Source organism: Pseudorca crassidens, chromosome 16, assembly GCF_039906515.1.
Source record: "Pseudorca crassidens isolate mPseCra1 chromosome 16, mPseCra1.hap1, whole genome shotgun sequence".
Taxonomy (NCBI): Eukaryota; Metazoa; Chordata; class Mammalia; order Artiodactyla; family Delphinidae; genus Pseudorca; species Pseudorca crassidens.
The window spans coordinates 64,852,145-64,874,525 of NC_090311.1; the positions used below are offsets into that span (position 1 = coordinate 64,852,145).

General features: G+C 39.5%; 1 protein-coding gene across 1 annotated transcript in view; it reads left to right on the forward strand.

Annotated features, from left to right (window-relative positions):
• The window catches only part of CTNNA3 (catenin alpha 3), a 1,581,323-nt gene that overhangs the window by 702,897 nt on the left and 856,045 nt on the right, over positions 1–22,381 (forward strand). The window lies entirely within an intron of this gene.

Genomic DNA, 22,381 nt, shown 5'->3' on the forward strand with positions numbered 1-22,381 from the left:
GCATTGGCAGGCGGACTCTCAACCACTGTGCCACCAGGGAAGCCCTCTTCTGTCTTTTGATGACTTTAAAAATATCTAGTCTATGAAGAAAGAAGCTTGACTTAAGTTAGACATTGTATAATATTTATCCATACTTGAGAGGAAGAGGGAAGGGAAGGAAACTGGTAAAATAGAATAAATACTCATAAAAGAAGACAGAAGAAAGAACAACGTGAAAAAAACCAAAAAATCAGAGTTATGGATAATCTTGATAATTTAGAGTGATAAAGTAGAGAGAATATGGTTTCTGGTAACCATCAGTCATGAGTTCTTTTCAAATTCCTTCATTTATAATACTCTGCTCAAATTGTTAATGATCTGTGGAATCCAGATTCCTTGTTTCTAAAAATTAGCACATATAACTTGCCTCTCAGATTGTCTTGAGAACGTGAGAGCAGCTAGTAAGTCATGAATAAAGTTAGTACCTAATTTAATATTTTTGTTTTATTTGTATGTATTTTGTCTGGAAATGATTTAGGTAACGTTAAATAACTTTTTTTCCTTTCTGTTGTAATTTATTCTGCAAACATACTCTGTAGATGATGCCACTTAAACATAAAATTTTAAAATGTATACATGTATCAAACACCTATTGCTTTTTCAACAGTTTACATGCAAAGAATATAAGGAGGAGTAAGATAACATCCCTATTGCAAGGATCTTGCCAAATTTTTCTGTCTGCCTCTGCCAAAGGGCCTGCTTGGATTTAGAATGGATTGACTATGATCCTTTAGGCATACCTATGTCAAATCGGAAGAGCTAAGTATGCAGTCTTACAGCAGAATAATTGGAGGTTTTCATTCAGTACTGAAATGATCCACCTTTAATTAAATTGTAATATATTAGGTTTCCCCTATTTTTCTCTCCATTGTTTTCTTGGACGGAGTAAACTTAATTATCTAATCTTATCCCAGAAGTCTTGCTTTTCTTAACATTTATCATCACACTGATTAGTAAGCCAGTAAGGTAAATACAAGTCACTGTAGCTATCTTAAGGTTACAAGTATAAATTCCTGCAGATTGATTATGATTTTTATTTCTCCACGGTGCTTGTTTATAGTTCTGTTCAATCTGTTTTCTATTTTGAAATATTTTTGCCTGCAATATTCTCTTGGCCATCTCCTCTAGAAAGTTCGCACATTAATCCATCTTTACACTGATTTCATTGAATTATTTTTGTTCTTGATATCCTGATTGTTAGGGTGGTTATACGTAATTATTTGGAATATTATAAAAGAATCAAGAGGGCTCAAATTAGCCATTCCTTTTAAAATACACCTCTCCTTGGAATCACTTGTTAATTTATTTAGTTACCCTTCTATATAATCACACAGTCAGTGCAAGCCATGAAAAGGTACAGGACATCCTGGTTACTCCTGAATTTCAAATTATTTTCTGATGTCTTTTCAAATTTTCCTGTAGAGCTTTGTGAAGATTTTCTGCAATAGAAAACTGCATGCAAGCACCCAAGGGTCAAGCCTTTCCTCACCTAAGCTTAATGCCTTTGCTGTGTGAGCTAAGATCATTTATAAAACTCACAGAAAAGCCGTCTCATCTGTTACCATGTACAGTAACATCTCAGAGAGACAACTAAGCATGACAGTTGAGAGGATTTGCAATTGAAAGAGAAAAAAAGAAAAAAAAAACATGAGCAGAGTTGAGAGCCATTTAATTATCCTCATTCACACTGTGACTCCCTTTAAAGCAATTTTTTTCAAAATGGTTACCCATGTACTCTTAGTCACCTCCTTTCTTGACTATGTGCTAATTCTGATTTTGGCGTTTGTCTATAGAATATGTTTGTTCTTCCTTTTGAAAGGGAATTGTGCTGCATTTTCAGTAATGTCTAACTCAGTTAATCATATTTCCCAATTATCCCATAACGTTAGTTATTTGAATTTCAAGTTGCAATGTTCTTAGAGAACGCTTAATATCTTCATTATATATACAGTCATGGTTAGCTAATTAGCATCCTGAATTCTGCAGTTTAACCCTGGATGCCACTATTTCTGGTTTCAAGTATATATTGAGTAGTTTCTCATTTTTAAAAGTTTAGAAGGAACAATACCATTGTTGAATTCTACTTAGTCTTTTTCAAATAAGAAGCCCCCTTTGGAAGTAGCCAGACACAAACTAAATGTATTATTCTTCTCATCTATTGGTTTATAAATAAAAGGACTCTTGAATGTTTTCCAAAAGAGCAATGAACTTTACAATATAGTTAATGAAAATTACGCTATATTGGTTTTCCTGGAGGAAGATTGTGCTACCTAATTTATTCTAAAAATCACTGTTTATTTCTTCAGTTTATTGGGAAACAAGAAACAGATTCAAAGCAATGAAGCTAAGAGAACACATTGCGTTCTGACAGTCTCTCTAATTAAAACATCAGTGCTTCGGAAGCAATTTCATCTTGTTTGAGTTGCCATTTTAGTTGCCGTTGTACTTAAAGCTTTTCTTCTCCTTTCCTTAAATAAGGGTTCTCATCTTTTAAATAAAAGATGTAAAGGAACTTCAATTATTTCCATTATAAACATGTGTCTTATAATTTTATTAATTTTAACATGTTGCTTTTGATATTTTTATATGTACAAAACCATAAATCAGTATAGATCAGAGAGGTGTAGTGACATGCACAAAGTTACATAACTGGCAATGGCAGAACTGAGACTAAACCTTCGGCCTCTGGATGTCCAATCTAGTGCTATTTCCCTTATCTGAATTTTCCGTGCCTTGAGATGTCTTGATTTGTGGAATCCCAGAAAATAGAAACATAAAATTTCTAGCCCAGGGGCTGTAATGAAATGGAAACTTCTTTGTATAATTCACTGGTGACTTAGCATGAACTTTATTTATATACAGCCATTCCATACATTTGTGTAGCATTCTGTGGTTTTAAAAATCCTCTCTCATTACTGTCTCCCGATCTCCTGTTCAACCTCCTTTCCCCCCTTGCTTGCCCATCTCATTTGAGCCTCATATAATATTACAAACCCTTACATGAGCCTCACAATAATCTTAATAGACTAGGTAGGAAAATTCTTAGAATCTCATTGAATAGATGAGTAAAATAGAGTTCAGGAAAGGATAAATAATTTTCTAAAATTGTGTGATTAGTTAATGGCAAAACCAGGACGTAAATCTGGATCTTTGACTCCTAGTGGCTGATGCCACATCACATGTTATAACACAGTTATTAAAATATGCAGAAACCAGTGCAAAAAAAATCAAAGAAGGAGATTATGGAAAATATACAAAAGTGATTGTATGACATCTACAAAAAGAAGATAGTTACATTCTTTTAGGGGATTTCATGTTCACTGTTCTCTTACACTGAAGACAGTTTGAAGTTTTTCAGAATATGATTAGAAATGATGAATGTGTGATCAAAATACCTTTCAAATTCTTTTCTAAATATTTGTGTAAAAGTTTGACTTCCTTGGCACTAGACATTCCATAGTGAGAGTTGCTATTATTAGAACCATCAGACCCATTTTTCATGAACTTAGACCGACTTCTGAAGAAATACCTAACCTAGCATTTATTTCAAGTTCTCTCGATCCTTTCAGTGTTTCCTAATATGTATGTTTGACCTTAATATGTAACAACAAAGTAAAGTGTATTTGTACCTTTGATGATAAATTAGATGGCTAACATCTCGGAATGCACGACCAATGAAATAAAAGCTGGAAGAGAAATACTGATTCCACTGGGATAAATAGCTTATTATAACTTTTCCTGTCATATCTTAAAATATAGACTGAAGACATGGTGATCCTTCTACCCACAAGTCCATGGAGGAAAGATGGCAGGGGAAAGGGGTGGGTTTTAATGCAAACCTTAGGTTTGAGAAGGGCTTGGGGTGTGGTCAGAGATTTCTTCCAGAATTGAAGTGGGTGGACCATGAAAATGGCTCTTTTCCTTCCCCTCCTTCTTCCCCTTGTGCTTTGAATTTCACACCTGTAGTTCCTCACGAAGACTTTACTCCTTCAATTGTGGCATATTTGCTACATCACTGTTCTTTCTCTTCCTATTGAACCATTTCCATAAATATACCAATATTCTTCAAAATCTCACATCTTAAAAATGAAAATAGCCCAAAGCCTTCCCTTGGATTTTCCTTTAACTACAACCCCTGTTCTCCTCTATATAATACACTTTTTAATGTATCTGCATCAACTCCAATTCTGTATACACCATTTACTCTTTGAACTACTTTCAATCTGTCTCTTCCCCACTGCACCATTGAAATGGTTCTTTTTCTTAAAGATCTCCATGTTACCAAATCTAATAGCCACTGCTTTGCTTTCATTTTACCCAATCTTTTAGCAGCGTTTAATACGGTTGCCTACTTTCTCCACTTTGAATCACCCTCCTCTCTTGCCCATCTAGACATCATGCATATTTTTTTAAAAACTTATTCACAGTCTTCTCCTCTTTGTTATTCTTTTCCACTAACCTTTAAATCTTTGAATGCCTCAGATCCTCCCCTCCCCTCCCCTCCCCTCCCCTCTTCCCCCTCCCCTCCCCTCCCCTCTTCCCCCTCCCCTCCCGTCCCCTCTTCCCCCTCCCCTCCCCTCCCCTCTTCCCCCTCCCCTCCCCTCCCCTCTTCCCCCTCCCCTCCCCTCCCCTCTTCCCCCTCCCCTCCCTTCCCCTCTTCCCCCTCCCCTCCCCTCTTCCCCCTCCCCTCCCCTCTTCCCCCTCCCCTCCCCTCTTCCCCCTCCCCTCCCCTCCCCTCTTCCCCCTCCCCTCCCCTCTTCCCCCTCCCCTCCCCTCCCCTCTTCCCCCTCCCCTCCCCTCCCCTCTTCCCCCTCCCCTCCCCTCTTCCCCCTCCCCTCCCCTCTCCTCTTCCCCCTCTCCTCCCCTCTTCCCCCTCCCCTCCCCTCCCCTCTCCTCCCCTCTTCCCCCTCCCCTCCCCTCCCCTCTTTCCCCTCCCCTCCCCTCCTCACCCTTCCCCTCCCTCTCCTCTCCTCTCCTCTCCTCTCTTCTCCTCTCCTCTCCTCTCCTTTTGTCCCTACACATTCTCTTACACTTCTCTAAATAGGTGATATCATTCAGTTCCACTGGCTTAAAGCCACTTACAGGTTAATGACTCTCCTGCCTAACCTTCGGCCCTAAGCTCCAGATTCATTCATCTCTACCTAGATGTCTCAAGGCTATTTCAAACCTAATAAGTCCAAGATGGAAATTTTGGTCTCCAAATCACCAGTCAGAACTGTGGTATCCCCAGTCTTTCTCATCTATGTAAATGGTACCATCATGTGCTCAACTTGCACAAGCCCCAAACACAAGAGCCATCCTAGATTTCTTCCCCTCATTCACTATCCCCATATCTTATTCACCATAAAGTCTGATAGTTCTACCTCTAAAATTCATCTTAAATTTCCCTATTTCTTATGCTTACTTGTACCTGCTACCCCCTCCCCCATACATACATTCCATTTAGGAACTACAGTAACCCTTTTTTAGCACAAGGAGTTAGTGGGCTACTGATTTTGAAACAGAATCATGTAAAGAAAGAGGGTATTACAACTGAGAGAGGATGAGAGCAACAATTATTTTTCAGACAGAAGTTTGTTTTAAATTATATTGTTCTGAGTCCTAAAGATTTCTTTCCCAACTGATGTTAAGCTATTAAGTGTCAATCTTGATCTGTTTGCATGGAGAGTGAGCAAATATATATTACATAACTGTTAGCTAGCAAACCAGCAGAGCATATAGAACAGAGCCAGTGCTGTGACAGCTCTCCTGTTCTCATGAAACTCCACAGATATCCATCACCTGGTGTTTGAAGATGCAGTACAGCCCTTAGAAATGTCATTGCTGAAGCAACTGACAAAGGATTAATCTCCAATATATACAAGCAGCTCATGCAGCTCAATATCAAAAAATCGAATAACCCAATCCAAAAATAGGCAGAAGACCTAAATAGACATTTCTCCAAAGAATATATACAGATGGCCAAAAAACACATGAAAGGATGCTCAACATCACTAATCATTAGAGAAATACAAATCAAAACTGCAATGAGGTATCACCTCACACCAGTCAGAATGTCCATCATCAAAAAATCTACAAACAGTAAATGCTTGAGAGGGTGTGGAGAAAAGGGAACCCTCCTACACTGTTGGTGGGAATGTAAATTGATACAGCCACTATGGAGAACAGTATGGCGGTTCCTTAAAAAACTAAAAATAGAACTACCATACGACCCAGCATTCCCACTACTGGGCATATACCCTGAGAAAACCATAATTCAAAAAGAGTCATGTACCACAATGTTCATTGCAGCTCTATTTGCAATAGCCAGGACATGGAAGCAACCTAAGTGTCCATCGACAGATGAATGGATAAAGAAGATGTGGCACATATATACAATGGAATATTACTCAGCCATAAAAATAAACGAAATTGAGTTATTTGTAGTGAGGTGGATGGACCTAGAACCTGTCATACAGAGTGAAGTAAGTCAGAAAGAGAAAAACAAATACCCTATGCTAACACATATATATGGAATCTAAAAAAAAAAAAAAAAAAAAAAAGGTTCTGAAGAACCTAGGGACAGGACAGGAATAAAGACGTAGACACAGATAATGGACTTGAGGACACAGGGAGGGGGAAGGGTAAGCTGGGACAAAGTGAGAGAGTGGCATTGACATACATACACTACCAAATGTAAAATAGATAGCTAGTGGGAAGCAGCCACATAGCACAGGGAGATCAGCTCTGTGCTTTGTGACTACCTAGAGGGGTGGGATAGGGAAGGTGGGAGGGAGACGCAAGATATGGGGATATAAGTATACGTATAGCTGATTCACTTTGTTATACAGAAGAAACTAACACAACAATGTAAAGCAATTATACTCCAATAAAGATGTTAAAAAAAATAAAAGGAGTGGGAAAAAAAAGAAATGTCATTGCTATTTACAACTCAACATTAGTTTGAGACTGGTGGATCAATCAATCAAAGTTTCTCTTTTAAAACAGTACAATTTTTTTTAAGACAAATTTGTCTCAGGATTTCAAGTTTGATGGACTGAAGAAGAAAAGCTTTTCCTAGTTTATATTCTGAGAAAAAGAAGCTTTGCATTTCATTCCATTGCTTCTCATTGGCTAAGGAAAATGTTGTATCTCAGGATATGGCCTGACATCATAACAATGGAATGGGCAGTCTAAAATGGGATAAGACCAGAAATTAAGGAAATGGGGTGCAGGTGTGGAAAGGGGCGAGGTATTAGGAGAATCTAGAAAAAGCTTTCTGGAAAAATCTAGCTACTGACAGCTTGTGCTTGTTAAGGCTGTTGATTAGGTGAGGATGTTGGCAGGAGAAAAATGAATTGGCTGGTCCTAAGAGCAGAATTCAATGTATTGCTAGAGAATCCATGAGCAGACAATGATGAGGAACCGAAATCTGTAGTCAACTGGAAGTGGGGATGAAGGCAAAGTGAGGCAGTACCTTGCTTCTGAGATTCTAAAATACAGAATTCAAGGATCATGAGCGTGATCAAGGTGGAAACTGGGCCTGGGAACAGCGTGAAGATACCTGACTGTGAAACCAAACAACCATTAGATGATTTGATGCTCAGTCCCAGGTCATTGGGCTGGAGCTTCTTCAGTCCATCCTTTCTGAGGCCACACGAGGGTTAATCATAGTGAGATTATTAAGCTTATAAGTGGAGGCCAAGGACCCCAGCCGCAGGAAAATGAAAAAACTATTCCAGAACATTCTCCAAAGCTCTTTTTTTAAAAACTGATTCATATTCCCTTCTCTTCTCCAATCCTATTTTTAAATGCATTTCTGTTTCTTTTCTTTCTCTTCTTTCATTCATGGCAAAAACATTTAGAGGGTATGAGGGTATGGGGGCAGTAAGAAACATAAAGAAGGAAGCCTCCTCTTTGTTTTCAACCTTCGGAAAGTACCGCTATAGACATTTCTATACATTTTTGGAAGAGGATGTTACAGATGATCATCAAGTGAAGAAAGTCCTGTTATCCAGTCGGGCAAACAGAGACAGGGTTATCAGTCACTGGTGTGATCAATTCATTTTCTTAAGGAAGCACAAGTTATCTGCCCTTTATAGCATCAACTGCGATGCCAGGGGTGCATTACAAAGAATCTCTCCAAATTTTTTTTCTCTCTTTCTATTATCCTTTATTCAGCAAGAGTTTTATTTTTTTCATCTTCCTTGTGATTTTAAAATTTGTACTGAACGAACAAGAGGACTAAAATACAACCTTTTCTTGGCGTAGAGACTTGCCACCCAGCTGACATTATTATTATAAGGACAGTTACCTGGGGAGGTGATTTGCTGACAAGAACAAAATCAGTATATCCTGTTATCTCCCCAGTGTTTCCCAAACAGACTTGTTAGAACACAGTATATGGAATTCAGAGGGGGCTTTTGTCTAGAATCTGGACATTCCACAGCTGAAAGCCTGAACAAGGAAAATTGAAAAGCCCAAACTCAAACATCTGTATCTCTTTGTCGTAGATACAGTTGTTTATTAAGACATAAATAACATTTTGCCTTAAGTTAAAAAGGTAAAGGGCTCTTACATGTAATTCTTCACTCAGGTCGACGCAGTCACATTGACAACATCATAGTCTCGTGACCTGCCTTACTGAACTATGTAAAATAGCAAGAGGACTTTAGAAGTCCTGCTGTTTCCAACTCTGTTCACAATTGCCAAGACTTAGAAGCAACCAAGATGACCTTCAGTAGGTGAATGGATAAATAAACTGTAGTACATTCAGACAACAGAATATTATTCAGAAATGAGGTATCAGGCCATGAAAACACATGAAGGAAACTTCAATGCATATTACTAGTAAAAGAAGACATTCTGTCAGAAAGAAAAACAAATATCATATATTAACACATATATGTGGAATCCAGAAAAACGGTACAGATGAATTGGTTTACTAGGGAGAAATAGAAACACAGATGTAGAGAACAAACGTATGGACACCAATGGGGGAAGGGGGGGTGGGGGGGTGGGATGAATTGGGAGATTGGGATTGACATATATACACTACTATGTATAAAACAGGTAACTGACGAGAACCTGCTGTATAGCACAGGGAACTCCACTTTGCTGTACAGTAGAAACTAACACAACATTGTAAAACAACTATACCCCAATTAAAGAGAAAAAAAAGAAAAAAAGAAAAGAAGTCCTGCTGTTTCAACCTTTAAATATCATAATCCAAAGAGGACTGTTTCTAAATCCACACCTATTTCATAAACACAAACTTTGCTGCAAATGATTTTGACTTTCCTGCCTATATTTCCGCACATCGAGGGACATACTTTGATTCTCTGTGATACAGGAGTCATATCTTGCCAGTAAGTAAGTTACTTGACTTTGGATGGCACATTATTGCTTCAGGTGCTTGGGTGCCTTTTACTATGTCATATGGAGTGCTGTCAAAATCTGAAATAGGGCTTCCCTGGTGGCGTAGTGGTTGAGGGTCCGCCTGCCGATGCAGGGGACACGGGTTCGTGCCCGGGTCTGGGAGGATCCTACGTGCCGCGGAGCGGCTGGGCCCGTGAGCCATGGCCGCTGAGCCTGCGCGTCCGGGGCCTGTGCTCCGCGGCGGGAGAGGCCACAACAGTGAGAGGCCCATGTACCGCCAAAAAAAAAAAAAAAAAAAAAAAAAAATCTGAAATAACCTGGGAAAAGGAATTCACCCTTCAACCAGCATTTCTTTCTTTCCTTCAAAAAGGAGTTATTGTAAATAGTTGATGACCCTCCTTGCCCTTTCTCGACTCCAACCCCTTCCCATGTCCTCATGCAGTTACCCAGTGCTCTGCCCACCCCCGCCCGGTGTCTCTTGGTGCTCAGTATTGTTCACTCTTGTGCCTCTTTGAGCCCCATAATCTGGGTATTTATTATCTGTGTCCCTCAGTTTTTCTTCCATTTGTTATCTTTTGCTAGGTTACAGATAACTGTAAAACTTAGTGGCTTAAAATAATACACATTTTTTTATTTCACAGTTTCTATGGGTCAGAAATTTGGGAGTTGTTTAGCAGGGTGTTTCTGGCTCAGGATCTCTCATGAGGTTGCAGTCAAGCTCTTGAGAGGGGCTGTAGTCATGTGTAGGGTTGACTGGGGCTGAAAACTCTGCTTGCAAGATGGTTCACTCACACGGCTATTGGCAGGATGCCTTTTGGTAGGACTGCTGCCTTTTCCCGGAGCGATTGATGCCTTTTATCACTGAGTCTTAGAAGTCATGCACTGTTATTTCCTCCATATTCTAGTCATTGGAACCAAGTCACTAAGTCACACTCAAGGGAAGGAAAATTAAACTTCATCTTCTGAAGGGAGGAATATCAAAAATTTGGTGGACATATTTTAAAACCATCACATCCCCCACACACCCTTGCTTTCAGTTCACCTGTCTCATGTCTTATGACTTTAGTTGATGATGAAAACTCCCAACTAAACTGGTAATTGAGAGTGTGTTAAAATATTTAGCTTCTTTGGGCAACATAACAGAAAAAGTAAAAAAGAGCGTATAGCCAGTTCATATCATGTCTCTGCCATTTACTAATTATATGATTTGGGAAAGTTACTTAACCTTTATAAACCTCACTTTCATCAACTCTTAGATGGGTGTTTTGATATCTACCTTGCAGAATGTAATTCAGAGTCGGACTCATGTATGTAAAACAACTAGGACAGAGTTTTACATGTAACAGGTTCACAATCATTGGTAGCTATAATAACAACACTGATTATTATTTGGGAAGTTTTGGTGACCTTGGAATAACTCAGATTTCTAAATAGTGGGAATCATTGTGGCAACATTTATTATCAGAGCTCTCCTCAGTCCAAAGTTTCACCTCCATCCCCCATTCAGCCAGTCCCTCAGTGATCCTGTCCAGAGACTTGAGTGTATCTTAGTGAAAATGTCAGTCAGTCTAGGGTCCTTGCTCTGAGCCTCTGCTCTACTGCCTATGAGCTATGTGACCTTAGGCAAACTTTTCAATCTTTTAAAATTGTCTTTCCACAGATATAAATTTAGGAATACTTATTTCATTCTTGCAGCACAGTGAATGAGCTGTAGTAGAAACAACAGTGTCTCACAAACTGATACCTCATTCTTTTGTGCCTCACAAACTGATACCTCATTCTTTTGTTTAAGTCAGTGGTTCGCAAACATGGCTGTACATTGGCATCCCCAGAAGCACTTAAAAAAAATCCTGATGCCTAGTTCCATCCCAGAGATTCTAATTTAATTGGTCTGAACGCCAAGTGTTACCTACACGTCTGGGTTTTTTTTTTTTTTTAAGTTCCCCAGGGAGTTCTAATATGTTAAGAACTACTGGTTTAGATTGATAATTTTATCTCTTACAACAGTCATTAGACCAAAGGATCTAAATCAATTAGAGCAAAGGTAAAATAGTCTAAAAACACTTACTTAAATCTTACCCTCCATGCTTTCAATCTTTCATTTTTTCCCCCTTTGATAAACTCCTTTATTTTTCTCAATTACACATTTAACTCATTTGTTCTGTAGTTCCTAATTTTATTATTTTTGCTTTGCCTGAACCCCAAGCCCTTTGTACTAAGGTCATATAGTATACATTTTTAAAATAACGAGAAAGGAATAAGCAAATATAAATTCACGGCATTGCATTTAGATAGATCATTCTTCTAGCAGGAGAGATGACATGATGTTGCTCGGGCGGAAGCACGTAGGCATCCTGCATGCTCCGTGAGAACCATCGATGTGCAGAGCCATTGGCACACCAGCCTGTGTGTTGGCAATGGTGCACATAACAGACGGCACTGAGTGTAGGCAGTCAAGTGTTCAAGCTCTGTCTCTGAATGGACTAATGGTTTTGATGGCAGAATTTCAAGGCCAAAGCACTGGGATGCCAGTCTCTGTGCTGTATTGAATGTCTGCAATGAAAGCTATGGGACCACTCCCTTTCTGCTCTAACTCAAACTTAATTAATTTTGAATTAAAACGAATAGTTTCCATGACCACATGAGGTACATTTTGGGTTTGGCTGATCAGGATTAGTGTAATGATGTCTCCACCCCTTGACTATTCCCCACAAAAGACCCCTAAGAAGCCAATTTAAAATGTCATCCAAAGCGGCATGTTGCTGCTAAATATTTTGATATGTATAGGGTATTTTCATATCTGTGTCCTATGTAGAGAATCTGTAGGTGTCCTCTTGGAAAATGCCAGTGACCTAATGTAGCATGGAATCAGCATGGGCATCTGGCACTCGACAACAACTCTGAGAAGGTCATTTGTCAGGGCTTTCAGAACGATTTCAGCCCAGGTCTTGGTCTAACTTAAAGGTATAGTCCAGGATGTAGTTTTCAGATGGAAGTTTTAAATCATACCTTGTCTGGTTATTGTTATCATAATTAGCTCTGTTGGTTACAGCTCAGTCCTAATATGTCCAAGATCATGGATTTAGTTTCCATGTGGGTTATTTAGCTTTACTCTATTGCATTATTGCAGATTGTTCTTTTAAACCTGCTCGGGGCCTTGCAGGTGCCTTCTGTCTGGCAAAAAAGTGTACCGTTGACTCTTGAACAACACAGGTTTGAACTGCAAGGGTCCACTCATATGCAGATTGTTTTCAGCAATAAATACTGCCTTACTACACTAACTGTGGTAGATTAAATCTGCGGATGCAGAACATCAGATATGGAGGAACTGTGTATAGTGAGGGCTGACTATAAACTGTACGAGGATTTTCGATTCTAATGGAGAGTCAGTGCCCCTAGCCCCCCACATTGTTCAAAGGTCAACTGCGTATCGACTTTGTATGCCATACACTCTGTATTCCCTGCATTGGAAGACCATGTAACTCAGATTACTTGGCTGACGTGTGGACACCAGCACATGATCTTGAGTAATGATGGAAATGAGTTAGTATAAACTCCCTTTTATGTTGTTTTCATTGCGTATACTTCCATCTAGAGACTCCAAGAGTAAAAATATCCATGGGTATAAGAATTTGGTAATTATAATGATTGAGAAAACCTGCCAGTAAGTCAACCGGAATGCTGCCTGAGAACGTATGACATGGTTGGCATAGAGCTGTGAGCTGAGTGGCGGGATGAAACTCTACTTGCTTAATTCAACGCCCTCCCTCTCCCCCCACACCCCACCCCTGTACTGAAATGCGCCGAAGAGTGTCTTGCAGCCTTCTCTTTCTATTCTACTGCCATTCTACTATTATATAGTCAGAAGACAGAAAGAAATTTCCTAAGAATGGTAAGCCTATGGTTTCAGGACTGTATGTGGTTCTTCAGAGTTTCTAGTTTAGCTTTTTAGGAATACTGCTATTATGCTGCTAAAAAGGAATTCTATGTTTTGTCAATTAATTAATATAATATTATGATATTTTAAAAGGACATAGTTAAACTAATTAAATGGAGAATTGTCATTGCTTTCATTGAACAGCAAGTATTTGTTATAAATTTTTAAAATTAAAAAAAAATTCATTGAAGTGTAGTTGATTTACAATCTTGTGTTAGTTTCTGGTGTACAGCAAAGTGGTTCAGTTATATATATATTCTTTTTCATATACTTTTCCATTATAGTTTATTACTGGATATTGGGTATAGTTCACTGTACTATACAGTGGGACCTTGTTGTTTTTCTATTATATATATAGCAGTTTGTATCTGCTAATCCCAAGCTCCTAATTTATCCCTGGAAAAGCACGTATTCTTTAAATGTAATGTGTTAGTGCCGTTACGCAAGTCACTGGAAAATTCTGGTTTCTATCTATTTCTAGGTTTGAGTCCAAGGCCAGAGTCCTCAAAGTGCCTGAGCACAACTATCGGTTCTGGCACAGTCGTCTTTGTACTAGTAAGAAGAGATTAGGCTCTGTTTGAGTAACAAATTCTAAAACATCAATAGCTTAATATATATGTCTAGTTTTCACTCGTACAATGTCTGCTGTCTGGCTATATTTCCAAAGTTCTCACTGTGCATCTCCAACATGAACACTTGAATTTTCAACTCCAGCCATACTCACAGTCTCCTAAACACACATTGCCCAGGTCTACCTACCTCTGCATGATGATTTTCACTGTGCCCTCCATTTCTACTCCTAGAGTTCCCTGTCCAGGAACCCAAGAGCATTGTCCTCTCTCTGCTGTACTCCAATTCCATCTTTGATTTGTGTCACTCAGCTGGTATGTGCATCGCTGGTTGGTATCATGACTTAATTCTTCCTGGGCATTTGTCTTACCTCTTGTATTAGGTCATTGGTAAGACAGGAGCCATATCTATTACTGCATATCCTAAAGATCTCAGGAAGATACTAAAAACATAATAATGTATGGTAAGATTTGTTGAGAAAATGGATGCCTGGGTGATGGACTAGGGAGCTCTGATTTGCTTTATGTGACCCATATGCTCTGGTTTCATGGAGCAGTGTATTACCATTATGATGGGATTTATATTCTTGTTTCTAGTGCATGCTGACAGTGTGAAGTCCATGGCTTAAGAGTCTTAAGATGAGTATTGCGATTCCTAATGATAATATCTTTGCTTGGTTTTACACAAAGTTTTAAAGTCTCTTCGTTAATGACACAGCAAAGTGCATGATTCATGGTAGTGAATGTTTGGAACTGGATTCTGCTTCAAATCAATATACTATTACCATGATTTGGAAGTGACTACAGTTCAGCGTGCAAGGCTTTGGAGCCAGACAGCTTTGGGTTCAAATTATAGAACCTGCAACATATGGCTGCGCACTTTTGGGACTCATCTTCTCTGAGCCGCTTTACAATTTCTGTGAAATGGTTATAATATCTATTATAATATTATAATATCTATAATATCTGTTTCATAGAACTGTTGAGATGATGATATAAAGTCTCCTAGACACTTAGCACAGTGCCTTACAGATAGTTATTGCTCAAAAATAGCTAATTCTACCATTAATATTTACCCTGTATAAGAAAATATATCACTTCAAGGCTAAAAAGCAACACTGTTTCTGATATTTATCTTCCTGGAGTTTTTTTTTTTTTTTTTTTTGCGGTACGCGGGCCTCTCACTGCTGTGGCCTCTCCCGTTGCGGAGCACAGGCTCCGGACGCGCAGGCTCAGCGGCCATGGCTCACGGGCCCAGCCGCTCCACGGCATGTGGGATCTTCCCGGACCGGGGCGCGAACCCGTATCCCCTGCATCGGCAGGCGGACTCTCAACCACTGAGCCACCAGGGAAGCCCCTTCCTGGAGTTTCTTTGCAAAACAGAGGCAGATGGAGGAGTAGATTTATAGCGAGGGAACCATCCAGAAGAATTTTGGCAGCAGGTGCCCCACCAAAGCTCACATGGTGGGGTCACTCCACGGATAAGAAAGAGCCTCCTCTTTATGGCCCGCTAGGCTGCTGGTACCGTTCCCTGCCGTGACTCCAGGGCTGGCTGGGTATGAGAGATTTGGTTAGTTGTGGGAGGAGGCTGTGACGTAACAATGTTGACCGCAGTTGCTCCTAGAATCAGGTAAAACCATAATGACAATTGACAGACAGAAGACCACTCCATTTAGAACATTGAAATAAATAGTAAGAAAAAGAAATAAAAAGAAGCCACTTTGGTTCACGCGCAGTCTTGTTTTGCGATACTTCCTAGCAGAGCAGCTGAATGAGAATTTAATTTGTTGTGGATACTGGCAGTGTGCGGGAAAAATGGAATTTATGAATGTTTTGAATTATTGGGAAGCTTGTGCCGTTGCCTGCACCATTCTGTTTCATGCGTTGTTATGTGTGTGATACCTTGTTTCAGTAGTGGGGCTTTGAGGCTCCGTTGTGTTCTTTAGAGTTTCACAGATTTATCTGAGTTTTAAGGGACAAAAGACTTCAGCAAGTACACAAAGCAAAATGTGGCAGATTGGATTGATATCAGATCTGAAATGCATGTTCACAGTAAGGGGAGCATGAAAGGAGGGGACAGTGAGAGTGGTGAGTGGCAGTGCTTTCTCCATCTAGTTTATCCAAGCTCTGTTTTCCTTTCCTGTCCTTTAAAAACCTAGTGCCCAGTGAGAACTGCCAGGGATTTCTTAAGCTACATTTTCTCTACCCACTATAAAAACTAGTAATTTCTGTAGTGGGGAAATTATTCAGAACCCTAGTACCTTAGCAGCTTTAACTATTGAGGGTTTTAAGTGTAACATTTCTAAGCTTTAAATGTTATACATCCATACAGATCTGAATTATAAGCAAACTTTAATCTCTCAGTTAGATTTGGATGCAAAAATAGCATAAATTTTCTTGGATTTTTGGTAGGATCCAAAATTACCTACCTAAGATTGGAACTTTCTATTTTTCCAGATCAAGGCAAGAATATAATATATAGAATAAAAAGAAGTGATTGTAAACTGAGTTCAAAGAGTCAGTAATTGAGAATGATCATGAGGCTTGAAATAGGAAAGCCGGATTAATTTTCTTAAAAAGATTTCCTCATTGCTTTTCTAGGAGCAATGTAAGTGACCCTCTCACAGATAAACGGTGAGAGAATCTTACTAGATTTCTATCTTCCTACCATCTACTATTGTCCCTACTCTCTTCTAACTAGTGCTGACTCTAGTACAAGCACGAATAGGTGATAGTTCATGAGGTGGTAATAAAAGGCAGCAGGCATTGGGGAGAGAGGTGCTGTGGCTAGGTTCAGAGCTGGAGCTAACCCCTAGCCCTGTCCACTTCAAGTCCACTTTCAGAAAGCATAATTCAAGTGTAGAAGTGTTGCTGTGCAAAAGAACAGTTTCAAGAGAGGCTCTGTAGCTCCCCCTTCCGTGTCCCCCTCCATCCTGTTCTAACTCTTTAGAAATTCTGGAGTCCACATTACCTTTGGGTCTTGGTCAGTCTACTGGTTAAGACCTGCTGAAAATAAGCCAGAAGACAGTGCCTAGAGTCCTAATGTGAAAAGGTCTAGGCAGGGGTCAAGATGGGATCAGAGGCAGGGTGTCTTATCAAAACAAGCCAGCTAGCTGGGAATTAGGGTCAAAAGGGGAGAGAGGTAAGTAATCTGGTGATTCAGAGGCAAAAGAAAAAAAAAAAAAAAATCAGGCTGCTTAGTCCAGTACTCAGTCCTGAGAATCTTCAGAGGAAAGGCAGAGAGCAACCATGCCCTTTGGATTACGTGTCTCACGGCTTCCCAGAACCTCACGCTAGTCTTTAAAAGAACAAAACAAAAAAACCTGTTCCTGGAGAAAGCACAGGCTTATGCAGGGAACCTAATAAGTACAGATCTCCAGAGTTCAGTTGTCATAGAACAACTGCTTGTAGATTGCTCTTTTCCTCCTTATCTGTGCCTGGGGATTTTTCTTCCTTCACTCTTCCTTTTCTCCTTTCTCTTCCAGCTCTCCTGCTTCTGCTTTCTTGCCTTTATTTGTATTTTTTTTCTCACCTAACAGCAACCATGACTCTGCTAAAGTTAATCATTGCTAGGACTGAATGTAGGATTGCTCTATTTTTAAAAAAAAATCATAACAGGTCCCAGATTTCAATCATGGCTGCAGGTGGGTTGAAAACTAATACTTTTCTAAAATTTGCCTTGCATGAGTATAAATGTGTATGAGAATATATCCAACATTATATTCTTTTTTTTTCATATCTTTTTTTTTTTTTTTTTTGCGGTACGCGGGCCTCTCACCGTTGTGGCCTCTCCCGTTGCGGAGCACAGGCTCCGGACGCGCAGGCTCAGCGACCATGGCTCACGGGCCCAGCCGCTCCGCGGCATGTGGGATCTTCCCCGACCGGGGCGCGAACCCGCATCCCCTGCATCGGCAGGCAGACTCTCAACCACTGCGCCACCAGGGAAGCCCCAACATTATATTCTTGATCAAGATCATGGTAATGCATTATTGGAAGAACTAGCTTAAATAAGGATTGCATATCATGTGGGCAGGAGCATTTTATTAGAAAAAAAATTTTTTTAGCATCTTTATTGGAGCATAATTGCTTTACATTGTTGTATTAGTTTCTGCTGTATAACAAAGTGAATCAGCTATACATATACATCTATCCCCATATCCCCTCCCTCTTGCATCTACCTCCCACCCTCCCTATCCCACCCCTCTAGGTGGTCACAAAGCACCCAGCTGATCTTCCCGTGCTATGTGGCTGCTTCCCACTAGCTATCTGTTTTACATCTGGTAGTGTATATATGTCCATGCAACTCTCTCATTTCTTCCCAACTTACCCTTCCCTCTCGGCAGGAGCATTTTAAAATGAAATAGTGACGCTTAGAAATAACTAGTGACTCTTGGGACTGCCGGGGCGGTCCAGTGGTTAAGATGCCGTGCTTCCAATGCAGGGCTCCCGGGTTCAATCCCTGGTCAGGGAACTAAGATCCCACATGCCACGCAGCACAGCTGAAAAATTTTTAAAAATAAAAAGATAAATTGAAAAAAGAAAGAAAGAACTAGTAGTGACTCTTAGAAAACACCTGGTTTTCCAATGGCTTTGAAAACTAAACTAAAAACAAAGGTAATGTCCACATGTTCCTTATCTCAATTTATTTTCTTAGAAGATTTAGTGATTGGACTAGCATCAGTTGTTTTTCTGTTTAATCTAATACATGCTTAGGTTTCTACTTTACTAGTTTAAGGTCGTTGTGTTTTTTTTGTTTTTGTTTTCCAACAAGTTTTCAGAGTGGATTTCTTAGGAGTACACACTGCAGCCACTCTGTGGTCCATCTTGTGATCCAGATCTTTCCCTGAAGACATAACAGTCATGAAATTAGGAAAACTGTATATATTCCTTCTTCAAGAAGATGGATATTGTTACATATTCTGTTTAGTAACACCACTCCCTTAAGAGACTGAGGGCGTGATCTCAATTTATCTTACACAAGACTCAGGCCTGCCTGATATAACCTTTGGGAATTTAACACATCAGCCACGGACCCACACACCACAGATCCACAGCCATGTGGATGGCATTGAAAAATAGCTAAGAGTTTATACTGTACATAAAGCTCTGAATGTGCTTTATTCTTTTTTTTGTTTGTTTTTTTTAGCGGTACGCGGGACTCTCACTGCTGTGGCCTCTCCAGTTGCGGAGCACAGGCTCCGGTCGCGCAGGCTTAGCGGCCATGGCTCATGGGCCCAGCCGCTCCGCAGCATGTGGGATCTTCCCGGCCCGGGGCACGAACCCGTGTCCCCTGCATCGGCAGGCGGACTCTCAACCACTGCGCCACCAGGGAAGCCCTGAATGTGCTTTATTCTTTAAGGACTCTTTTGATCCATAGGGTGTCTTAGCAATGATGGTCTCTAAGCCAGTGGTTGATTGCTTGTTTATATTACGCTTTCTCCCCAATAATTTTATTAGTCCTATGGTTGTGCCTCAGGCACTGAAATAGGGTACTAATGAGAATATCTCAACATTCTTGGGTCAGATGACATTTTTATTCTTCTCTGTGAGATGAGATTAACAGATTGTCTAGTTTTATTATTGTAAAGCTTTCTATTATGTTGTCATATTATTGAATAACTACCTTCCATATAGTCCAACAATTAAATTGGATATTGGATATATAGAGAGATACAATCAACAAGAGGCTTAAAATAATGCATTTTGGTAGTCTCGAACACATTTGTAATGCGATTTAAATGCTATTAGATGATTTGCAGCTGGCTGTTTGACATTTTCCCTTACTGTGTTTCCTGCTATTTACTTTCCTTTTAAAGAAATCAGTGATTAAAAGTGAACATGACAAAATGGACGGTGATTATGCACTGAGTGTGCTGAAAAGCCGGAAATGGGATCTGGGTATATTCTTCAGGTACAGTCCTTTGGGACAGTTATGTAATCATTACATTCACACATGGACCCTCCTAATTTTCCAGTTTCTCAACCTTCTCCTCTCCTACTTTTCTCCACATGAAACTTCTCCCATTTCATTCTTCCCAACACTGGACTTTGCATAATTTGTTTCTTCTGCTTGGAATATCCTTTCCTATCTTCATTGCCTTATAAACTCCTGTTCCTTTGTAGCTTAGCATCACAACGTCCAGAAAGCCATTGGTGACTGCTCTGATTCCATCCAGTCTGCCTGTGTTGGGCTCTCATTGCACACTGCACTTGCTCTTCATTGCACTGTGGTGATTGCTGTTTCATATTTATTTATGTGATCCTTTGGCTAATGACTTTCTCCTTACTGGACTATAAGCTGATTAAAGATATGAGCAGTTTCTGTTTCCCTAGCACAGTGCCTGGCACAGAGTATTGCATATTTGTTGAATGAATATATAATTGAAAGAATGAATGAACAGATGAACACAGAAGGTAAAGAAGTTTATAATATTGTTATTTTTTATTTGTTTTTAAGAGATAGGACCTTGTCAGTCTAATACCTACACTCGTTCAAGTGTCTGTTTTGGTAACAAAGCAAATAATATAGATTGGTATATACCAGGAAAAATGTGGTTCAAAGACGAAACATGAAATTTAGTAGAAAGATTCTTTAATTCTAAACAGAAATAGAAGCAAAGTTACATTTATATGTGCATGTGGGTGCAAATTCATGTTTATTTGTACTTGTACACATAGAATAAGAAGCAGTAGTAAATACCTACTCTGTGTTATTTCTCAGGCGTAGGTAATCTACTGAATGTTAAAGATAAAAACACATGGTTTTTAAAAAATAGTTCCTGCAATAGATACTTTCACACAGTTTATCATATTTCTTCCCTATGACAGTTCTACTTTTACAAAATGTCGCAGAGAGATTCAATAACTTTCCCAATGTGGCAGATCTTGTAAGTGGCCCAGTTGGAAATTGTTCCTTTTGACAGTCTTAGGAATATACCTTGCAGCCCTCCAATTATGAGAAGTATAATTGACCAGGGTGCTTAGTTAACCAGGGTTTCCAGCTTCTCTGCTCTGAAATCTATTGCTGTGTTTATATCCAGGCCACATTCTCCAAGGGCTGCTCCTAGCCAATGACTGAGCCCAGCAAAGAGTCTAAGGTAGACCTGTTCTGGGACACATGGATCTCTTCATTGGCTGACTTTGGCTCCAGGATTTCCCAACGGCCTTATTAAACCTTCTTTAGACTGTACAGTCTGGGAAGCTTCCACCCAACCTTCCCTCCCTGCCTCCGCATCAGATGTGATGTCTGGAGACTCTCCCAGCCTTCCTCCCCTGATCAAAATTCTTACACGTTTAACTGTGTCTTGACATCTGCTTCTTGAAGGGTCTAGACTAACTCATCCTTCCATTAAGAAGCCCTTGAAAGGAAAGAGAGAACATATGCACCGACTATTGGAAGAGCCCAGTGAGGGTACAGCCAAGGCAAAGACTATATTTTCCAGTGGGGGGAGGGCTTCAAGACGAAGTTAGAGTTTTGAATTTTCCTTTAAGAATTGACACCTGCCTAGCTGGGTGGGAAAGACAAAAGGAAACAGTTTGGGACAAGAGAGAGACATGCAAAACCTGTATTTGGGAAATGGGGAGTCAGACCCTTTGACTAGAGCATAAGTGAGTGTGGAGGGGAAAAGGTGGATAGAAAAGGAGGAAAAGTGAAGCTCTATTGTATAAACTCAGGAGATGATGTATAGTAGGGATTAAGAACATGAGCTCCAGAATCAGAAAGATCTTAATTTGAGTTCTGGTATTTACAACAATAGGTGTATGAAATTAGGAAAGTTTTAACCTCTGTTATCTTGTTTGCTCATACATAAATGTGGTTAATAACATCTACATCATGGATTAAATGAAATAATGTATGCTAGAGCAAAAACGACAAAGAAGCTTCTTCCTCAAATAAGGAAAAATTCATGAAGATTAGGATTCGGTAGTTTAAGTGGGCATTTATTCCTTGGATAGATATATATTTTAAAGGTATATATGAGATTTTTTTTAAATCACTTTATATTGTCCTTCAAAACTAATTTGACTGGTTGTGTTTCAATGGAAAATATAGTGTCAGAATCCCTAATAAATGCCAGTTATGGGTGACTTATTCTTTCTGACATTTATCATTCCGTAATTTGTCACTATGAAGTTTCCAAAATAGTACATGCACTTCAGTGGCAAGCTATTCATTTAATTTTTTGGGTTTGTCCTTTTTATTTCCAAATTTTGACAGAAAGTTTTGCCATTTTATTTTTTATTTTATTGATATTGCTTATTTTATAAGTATAATTATTCATTAGAGTGATTCATGATTGTGTATCTTGCATTCATAAAGAACAGAATTCCCAGTTGAATTGAGTACCATGACTACTGATGCTAATCAACAAGATTGATAACAGGGAAGATTGTCAAAAAGAAAGCAAGTTGGATTTTTTTTTCCTGATTGTAGAATCTTGACTTCTTGTGCGTGATGTAATGGACTTTAGCTCATTAA